The 9,238-nt window shown below is 35.1% G+C and overlaps 1 long non-coding RNA gene across 2 annotated transcripts; it reads right to left on the reverse strand.

Moving 5' to 3' along the window:
- Positions 1–3,752: 3,752 nt before the first annotated feature.
- On the reverse strand, positions 3,753–8,070 carry LOC113289277. Of its 2 annotated transcripts, XR_003330945.1 has the most exons (5): positions 7,716–8,070; positions 6,752–6,813; positions 6,367–6,489; positions 4,406–4,460; positions 3,753–4,103 (listed from the first exon to the last, which is right to left on the reverse strand). It is a non-coding gene; the product is annotated as an uncharacterized LOC113289277 (long non-coding RNA). The 2 variants fall into 2 exon arrangements; XR_003330944.1 differs by lacking the exons at positions 3,753–4,103; positions 4,406–4,460 and having other exon boundaries at positions 6,138–6,489; positions 7,716–8,062.
- Between the last annotated feature and the right edge of the window lie 1,168 nt (positions 8,071–9,238).

Genomic DNA, 9,238 nt, shown 5'->3' on the forward strand with positions numbered 1-9,238 from the left:
ACGGATACGGCCTCTACCATATACGAATTAGGCTAACGCTCAACCCATAGATAGGCCTAATTAAAAGAAATTTAAATGTAGGACCCGAGTTATTAAAGGACATCCATATCCTTTTATATATTGTCAAGTCCATAATTAAATAAAATTTAAATTTAGGCTCAAAATTATTAAATCTAGGCCCAAAATTATTAAAATACAATATGAATGTGTAAATAGAAGTTACACATGCATATGGCATGTGTATCCAGAAGTTACACATCCTTATGTCATGTGTAATGCAAAGTTACACATCAAAAAAATAGACATCAAAAAAAACGCATACAAAAAAATACATGTATTACTTTAGTATTCATTTACAATAATCTCTTAGCATCTATTCTCTTTGTTTTTATCATCGCCGATTCATAAAAAAAACTTGGTCAATGGACCGAAACCTCCGCATATTTGGGATGCCAGGAGATTCTGCAGAAGAGTAGACATTGTTGTTGAGGCACTCCTTTGAAGGTGTTTGATAGCTTATGTGGTACTTCTGACACTCCCAGCGAAGCAGAGGTGCTTTTATGAAGTAAAGAGAGTAGAGAAGTTATGTATGGAACTGACTTATAAGCTTAAAAGTTAAAAAGCATGTACAGACATTTTGGTTAGAAGATTTTAAATGACATTGAGGTTCCGTCCTAAATTGGGTCTTCTAGTTCATCTAGAATGTATATGCATGCAGGTGCAGAATCAATTTATATTCAGGTGCAGAAACCGGCGACATTTTTTTTTAACCTGAAAATTATTGTGCAACGGATATAAACGTAGAAAAAATATCGGTTGCACAAATCACCTGAAATAAGCAACGGATATAACTGCGACCAAACAAATAAACCGTTGACAAAAAACCAAAATGGGACCCACTAAAGTGTTATTTTACTAACAATAACCGTTGCACAAATTAGCATATAGTTCCACAATTAGGAAATAAAACGTTGCACCACCTATTATGCAACGGTTATAAGCTCAATTTAATTTGTGCAACGAATAATTTGCGTTGCACATCTATGCACAACGCCGTTTTTCCAACAATTATTACCGTTGCAAAAATTCTGCGCAATGTTTGTAACCGTCACAAAAATGCTGCTTTGGTGTAGATCCTACAAGCTTTTCTATTCTCATTGGTGGACCAAGCAGAATCATGGTTATATTATCTTCATCCCCGAAGTAATACAACATGGACCAGAATGAAAAAGTTATCTTTAGAGAAGTATTTCCCAGCTTCTAAAGTTGCATCTATTCGTAAGCAGATTAGTGGAATTGTGCAAATTACTGGAGAATCTTTGTATGAATACTGGGAGAGATACAAGAGATTGTTGGCGAGCTGTCCGCACCATCAAATACCACCACAACTCATTATCACGCACTTTTATGAAGGTTTACTGCCGCATTAGAGGCACTTGATTGATGCTGCTAGTAATTGTGCATTAGCTAATAAAACTATCGAGGAAGCTACTAGTTTGCTCGAGAGCATGGCTGCAAACACCCGACAATTTTATATTAGAGATTCTTCGCCGGTTAGAAGAGTTAGTGAGATGGGATATTATTCACACATGGAACAACGAATGAGTAATAAGGAGAAAATGGTACAACGCATAGCATCTGCAGTTGTTCCTTCATATGAAGAGGATGCCGAGGTAAATTCTATACTTCCTAATCAGAGGCCAAGGTATGATCCCTACTCTAATACTTATAATCCAAGTTGGAAAGATCATCATAATTTCAGCTGTGCCAACAAATAAGCAGCAACTCCCAATCCTTAAATGACGGGCTTCAACAACAATTCCAGCAATCTCAGCAACCTCATAATCAAGTCCCCAATCTATTACGCAAAACGATTATTGAGGTCCGTCAAATACAAATAATAGCCAACCCTAATTATATTACTCATGATATTGAATTTACCACTTAAGCTTTCAAAAAAAAAAACGCAATTAAAAACCCAGTTGTCTACTATTAAACAAATTATGGATTATCTAATATTAAATGAACCATTTCACCTAACATGAATAATTTCAGGGTCCTCTTAATTGAAAAACGAAGAAACATCAAATTTCTAGGGATTGGAAAGAACTTAGTTGTTTGTTTCAGAAATTATCCATCCAATTCAACAGACTAATCAAATTCCACCCCTAATCACAAATTTCATGGACCACGAAACAAACAGAATGCAGAAAATGGATTTTGACCTAGAAAGAAGAACTGAAGATAGCTAAAAAATTGGATTTTGACCTAGAAATATTCACTGAAGAAAGTGATGATGAACAGAAAGCTTTATATGGTTGATGAACACAACAATTTGAAAATCTCTGCATATGTTTGATTATTACCAGAGCGAGAAATCTCTGGATGAGTTTATGACGAGAGGGAGGAAGAAGTCTTGAGAGAGAACAATTTCTGGAAATGGGGATTGATTTTAATACAATATGTACTACTCCTAGTCAACACCCGGAGTCCCGACATCCACCGTAATCTATTGCCAAAAAAGATATATTTTGGCCATTATCTAAATACACACGTAGTTTTGGTACTCTTATAGTATTTGTATCATAACGGGTAAGATATATTGGAATCAATAATAGTTTCAGTCATTTTCACCATGAATAACGATAACAACAACAACAATAACAAAGGTTTTGAGTAATGGCAGATTCATCATCATCGTCAACAGCTACAAAGACATTATCGATTGCAACAACAACAGATTGCTTACTCTTCATCTGTTAATCTAGAAGTAAGTCCAAGTAGGAGTACTGATGCTTCTGTTGGAATATTTTCAACGCCGCTAACCAAAGGGGGGTCCTGGGGGGCATCGCCATTGATGTCTGTTGATAAAAGCCTGTTCGAAAATTTCGAATCCAAAAGACACCATTGATGTCTGTTGATGAAGGAACCTGACGTTTCGTGAATAGAAACCTGTTGGCGAATAAAAACCTATTCCCAACAGGTGCAAAACCCTTTATAAATAGCTTCTCCCAGTTTCGTTTAACATATAAGAAAAATCAATCTGTTTTCTCTGTTTCAAAAAGCATCATCAGAAATCAGAAATCTCTTTGTGTGTTCTTGATTGAATCAAGGGGTACAAACCTTGAATTCAGTTTTCGTTGCAGGGCTTTCATTGTATCCTGAAGGCAATATTTCGCATACCTGTTGTAATCGCCAATTGTTATTGGGAGGGTAGAAATATTTGTCTAAAAGAAATTTATACAAGCCTTGAAAGTTTTGGAGTGCAACACTTTCTTCTCTAATTCATTCATCCTTTGTGAAACCCAATTTTTTCCAACAGCTTCAAATGAACCTTCATCAACAGCTATGACTATGATGATGAGACAAAGTAGTGTTGGAGGTCAAGGTGGAACTAAAAGTTGTCAAGATTGTGGTAATCAGCCTAAGAAACACTATGCCAGAAATCAGCTTTTTGACGGGCCAGGTTTGTCGGTTAATAAGGATTATTGACAGTCCCGAGCCCTTTGTTGTCAGTTAATAAGGATTATTGACAGTCCCAAGCCGTCAAAGGGCTCGTCGTATATTAAGGTGCAAAAACGCTAATTGAAGGTAACCTACTGTCAATAGTAAACTTCAGGCTTTACCTGTCAATAACCTGTGACGGGCAGTACTCGTCAATAATCCCAATATTCAATTGCAGCCAATACAATATTTTTAATAATTATATAAATAGAATTTTTCTGTTGCTTAATTTGTAAAAAGAAGTAACATCAAGAAATATTTTTAACTTGACATATATTGATAAATTTCAATCCCATATAAATTCTTTGTCCAATTAAAACAAACAAATAGGGGGAAAAAGAAACAAACAAACAGAAAAACCTAGTCTATTGCCAAAAAAGCTTGGCTGTTTCGGCCAATTGATCACCTGCCCAACCAGAACACCACCACCCTTTCCATCTTCATCCGTCGGGGCAGCAACAGTACTGATCAATAGCAGGGGAAATTACCGGACGAGGTGCAACTAAGATAATAAGGAACTGGAAACCTTCCATGTCTTCAGGTCCTGGACAGAATACTGATGATGGAGGTGCTTGTTCAATTTGGCCATCTAGTTCTATCTGCAAGCCAACATCGAAAGTCCACTGAACTACAACATTCATAATTACGCTCCATACTAGTATAAATGTATACGAAATTAAGTGAGTTGCTCGATTGATCCCTATATTAGTCCTTTGAGTTTTTCATTTATCTCTGCAAGTATAGCTGAGCAAAATACAGCTGAAAGATGCATAAAATTCAGCAAAAAGAATCTAGAATAGGAGAAGATATAATTCTACGTCAAAGACCGGTGTCACTCTAAATATGTTCTCAGGCAAAAGAAGTTCATCAGAAAGAAAAGTTACCAAATTACAGACAGTACCTTCAGTTCGAAGACTAGAACCAGACAAGAAGATCCTTGCCCCTGTAAAACTTCCCTGCATAAGTATGACAGAATAGGGACAAGCCATTAAAATTTGAATATATTAATGTCATCAGTGAGAACATATTCACTAAGATACTAGATTCTTTTTTGCTGACAAGTAACGAAGATAATAGCTATAACATCTAGTTTTGATGTAAGGTTTCAGTAGAAGTAGTAAAAGAGTGCAGATTAACTCGTAATTCCATGGACCAACACCCATGAGTGCGCTGGTCCTCAATCTCATGTCAATACACTAGGTTTATGCAATACTCAGTGTCCACAAGAATCTTTCAGGACACTGAGAGTGCTGAAAAGATTGAACACGAAACGACTTGTAAAATATATCAGAAACAGTTATAACGCCTAACTGAAAGGCAGCAATAATGTGTCTAACCCAAATTCTTTACCAAAATTAATTATAATGCTTGCTATTGCTGATCTCATATTTAAGCTACATCTTCGTCTTGTAGCTCCAAAAGTTCCTCGTGCAAAAATAAAACAAAAGTTATGGGTTTTGGATGTACCAAAATGTACTCAGAGAATGACCTACACCAAGTCCTAAACCGCAAGTATTAACAAAGGAAAGATGAAGGACTACAGATTATAAAATGAAGTAGAGCATCAAGGTTTTGCACATAAGCATCCAGCGGCAAGTTATGGCGAGGTGTAAAAGGAAGAGACAATTTAAAACTCTGTAATTGTCATGAGAGTCTTCAGTCTGAATCTGGATATATACTAGATTACCGCGAGCGTTGGGGGGCCGACGAAAAGGGTGAGTTAATATCTCACCTGACAGCTCAAATAGAAGGTTTATTTTACAAACACATTTCTTGTTTGTTTGGATAAATATGTATCACGGCAACACCGGAGCTTACTTACAAATATGCATCATTGCATTAACAAAGGAGCCCCTTCGTTAGCTTTACTTTAGATTGGAGATTGGAGTTCGGGTTCACATTTCTAAACAGAAACCTACATGTATCAAAAGTCACTTTAGGTAATTCGCTTAACAAGGGTACTTTAGGTAATTCACTCACAAATATAAATCCTACCTAGGCTTTCACTGTAATCTGTATTAGCGTTTCGTTCTCCTCTCTGCCTCGTTTGCTATCTTTCTCACAGACTAAAAAGCGTTTTATCTTTCTCACCAAATAAATTAGCAGCAGCAACAACAACATACTATTTTGATAGTGAAAGCATTTAGCAACATAAATCAAGATCTCATATGCAATTGATTTCATGGTTAATGTACAGATCTAAATTCATTCGAGAAGGGTTTTCTATGTTCAACAAGAAGGATGCTGAAATTGAAGGATTTTTCATGTGAAGAAGAACGATTTGATTGATTTTACAAGATGAAGAATGAAAAATGATGATCCAGTGAAGTATGTATTCGAATATGGGCCAATGGGTCGGAAAAGGGAAGACTCGACCCTAAAAGTTCATCTTCTTCACCCGATTCACTGCTACTGTAAGTCTGCAACCCTGCAATTTCATTCTCTGCTTCTGGAGTTTGATAGAATTTGATCATGTTTCAATCTGAAAATCAATGGGTTGAAGTAAAAAGGCTTCAGTTCGATCAAATTTACAAAATGAACTGGAGTTCTTTTTCTTTTTTTGTAATTTGCAAAACTTGAAGAAGAGATCGATTGAATCAGATCGATGTAATGGATATTTTAAATAAGTTTGATCTAGTAATCTCTGTGTTTGAGTTTCTTTTATTGAAATTGACGAACAATTTGATTGATTATCTCAAATTATAACTTAATTTAATGAAATTGAAAAAACTTAAAAACTGATTTCAGTTTTTTTGTACATTTATTGTGACTGACAAAGACTACATATTGCCATCACATAGAAGGCCTCCTTAACAGTCGGCCAATAATGAAGCCTAGATGCACTCATGTGGAGAAAATCACCTCGTTGTATCAATCCAGTCTTGCACTAGCAACTTTCAGCGCTGCCCATAACAGTTGAAGTTCATCGATTGCTACTTTGCTTCTCCAGCAACTGAACCAAGTCTCAATCACCAATTTGCTAATCTATGACATACGAGAGACACAACATACATAATAAATAAATTGGAAGCAGAAACATGCCTAGACTAAAGTTAATCACAACTCTAACTCATCAAGGAAATCAACTAAATGGAACTCAACACAAACCCTCCATAAACGCCTCTGTTGAGTTATGTTAGAATTATCTAACTAGTTCTTCTTCCACTGTAATCGAATATGTTAAGCAAATAACTACCATTCTGTAAATTTTTGTAGTACAAGAACTTGTTCGTAGAAACGAAGCTACCTGACTACTGCCAGCCTCAATAGCTTCCTCTATCCCTCTTTCATCAACCACAACAAAGCTTCCTACCAAAAAAAGAAACAATCATCAACAAAAGTTAATTCATATCCAATTTGAGCTTTTGATTTGTTAGAAAAAGGCTCATACACCGAACTAAAAGCATTTAATGCGTCATTCAAGTTCAGATACTTAGAACATGATATTTGGTAGAATATCTTCCACAGATTTTCTAGTGGAGATAACAATTTTATTTATACTAAAAGACATTCAACAAACAGTTACAGATTTGCTTAACAGTTTAACAAACCCTAAAAGACTGAACATGCCGTATAGTTTGGCATTAGACTCTAGCTAATAACTCGGTCAGACTTCTGACTCTGTTGAGAGTCTTTAGCACCGATAACTATGGTATCCTTAACACAGATATTACCCTGTGAATGCTAAACAAGAATTTTGGTTAATAAGATTTATTCCTAATGTTCAGTATGAGAAAAAAATTTATCTCAAAATCAGTGGATAAGAGTTACAGGACAAGTGTAATTGTCATGAGAGATGGGGATTGATTTTAATAAATCAGTGGATAAGAGTTACAGGACAAGTGAAAATCCCTAGAAAATTTTGGTGAACTTTTTTTCAAAATGAAGATTAACAAAGATGATAACAATCTAGACTCAATCGAATCAGAAATCTAATAAAGTTTCAAGGTTTCCTTTCAATCGAGTATAATTATGTAAAATTAAAAGAAAACTCATCTTGTTTTCAATGATGAAATTGTCGAGATTAAGTCTCTGATTCATCTTTGACGATCGTTTCTTCTTCAAAAACAGAGATCAAGCTGATGAATTTTAGGTTGATAAGAATTCATTTGTAATGTGATATCCAATAAGAATTTCTCCCTATAAATAGATCTACAGAATTGAAATCAAACAAGTAGAGAAGAAAAACAAATTTTCGATTTTCGATTTACCTTGACAAAGGACTATAGAACATAAACAACAATCTCATCTTCTTCTACCACTTTTGGATACCTATTATCCAAAACAATTTCCATTAAATTCTATACTCGCGATCTAATAATTTCGGAAAACTGAAATTGAAATCGAGAATCCCCTAACAATTTCTGAAATTAGATTTCCTGACTTCAATTTCCATATATTACAGTAACTGGTACACACAACAATGAAATGATAGTTTCCATGGAGGATGAGAGTTAGATCTGTTAATGGAGGAAGAGAGATGTTGGTTTCAACGGAGGAAGAGTTGGAATTGTTTGTTTTGGGGAGATACTATTACTGCCTAAGCTCGATAAAAGAAATCTCTTACTAAATTACCTTCTAAGTTTGTAAAATATTACCAAAATACTAAGCTCGTCAAAATAGAACCCGTCTACAATTTAGGAAGTTGATAGCAATGGCCTATCAAAACTGACACGACGAGGGTTTGCTGTTGAATTCCGGGGAAGGCCCCCGTCAAATATTTCTCATTTTGGCATAGTGAAAGATTGTGATCATACGAGATGTAGATCTTGTTGTAAGAGCAAGTTTTATTGTGGAATCCGAACAATTTTAAATGTGGAAAAATCATGAAATGTCAAGTCTAGTGGCTTTCAAGTTGGGGTCTTCCACAGAAAATTCAAGCAAGGTTCCACGATTTCGTGGAAGGGTTCGTGGAATCCATCTGCACGCCAATAAGAATAGCGTTAAACGCAATTAAGAATTGAGCTAAAAAAACGCAATTCTTAATTGCATTTTTTTTATCCGTAGATTTAAAATGAGTTGTTAAAATCTAACGGCTGAAAAAAAAAAGCTTCATTCTTAATTGCGTTTTTTTAGCTCCATTAATAATAGCGTTTCTACTATTCCACCATTACACTTGCGCTTTCATCCATAGTTCCAAGTGCTGAGGTGGCGTGGAAGATGGATGGATTCCATAATAAGACTTGCTCTAAAAACATTTCTTAACTTGTATACCTGAACACAGGTTAAGGAATAATTAATTAATTAATTAATAATAAGACTTGCTCTAAAAACATTTCTTAACTTGTATACCTGAACACAGGTTAAGGAATAATTAATTAATAATATCTTGTGTTGGATATTACAATCCTTTTTTGGTTTATTAAAATCTTTGAAAATGAGATTTTATTACTTCTAGGAAATGTTACTTCCACGCAGAGATTGCTTTGCCTTGCCAACGTAGCAAAATCATCACACAGGTGAGGGATGATTTATGTTCCATTTCTTATCTTCTTCACCTCTCATTCTTCCAAAATTAAGATGAAAAAAAAATCCATTAATAAGGTTTGTGATCATTGATGTTTGAATATATCACTAAAAAAGTGTTCTATATATATAGCACTACAAAATCATATCTAATGTCGTCATAATTATATAATCTGATGATACTGATCAAAGAAAAGAGAAGCAAGAATATAATCCTGCACAGGGAAATCAAGAAGGAAGGTGAACGAGATACCGACAGCAGATAACA

Source organism: Papaver somniferum, chromosome 6 (genome assembly GCF_003573695.1).
Source record: "Papaver somniferum cultivar HN1 chromosome 6, ASM357369v1, whole genome shotgun sequence".
NCBI lineage: Eukaryota > Viridiplantae > Streptophyta > Magnoliopsida > Ranunculales > Papaveraceae > Papaver > Papaver somniferum.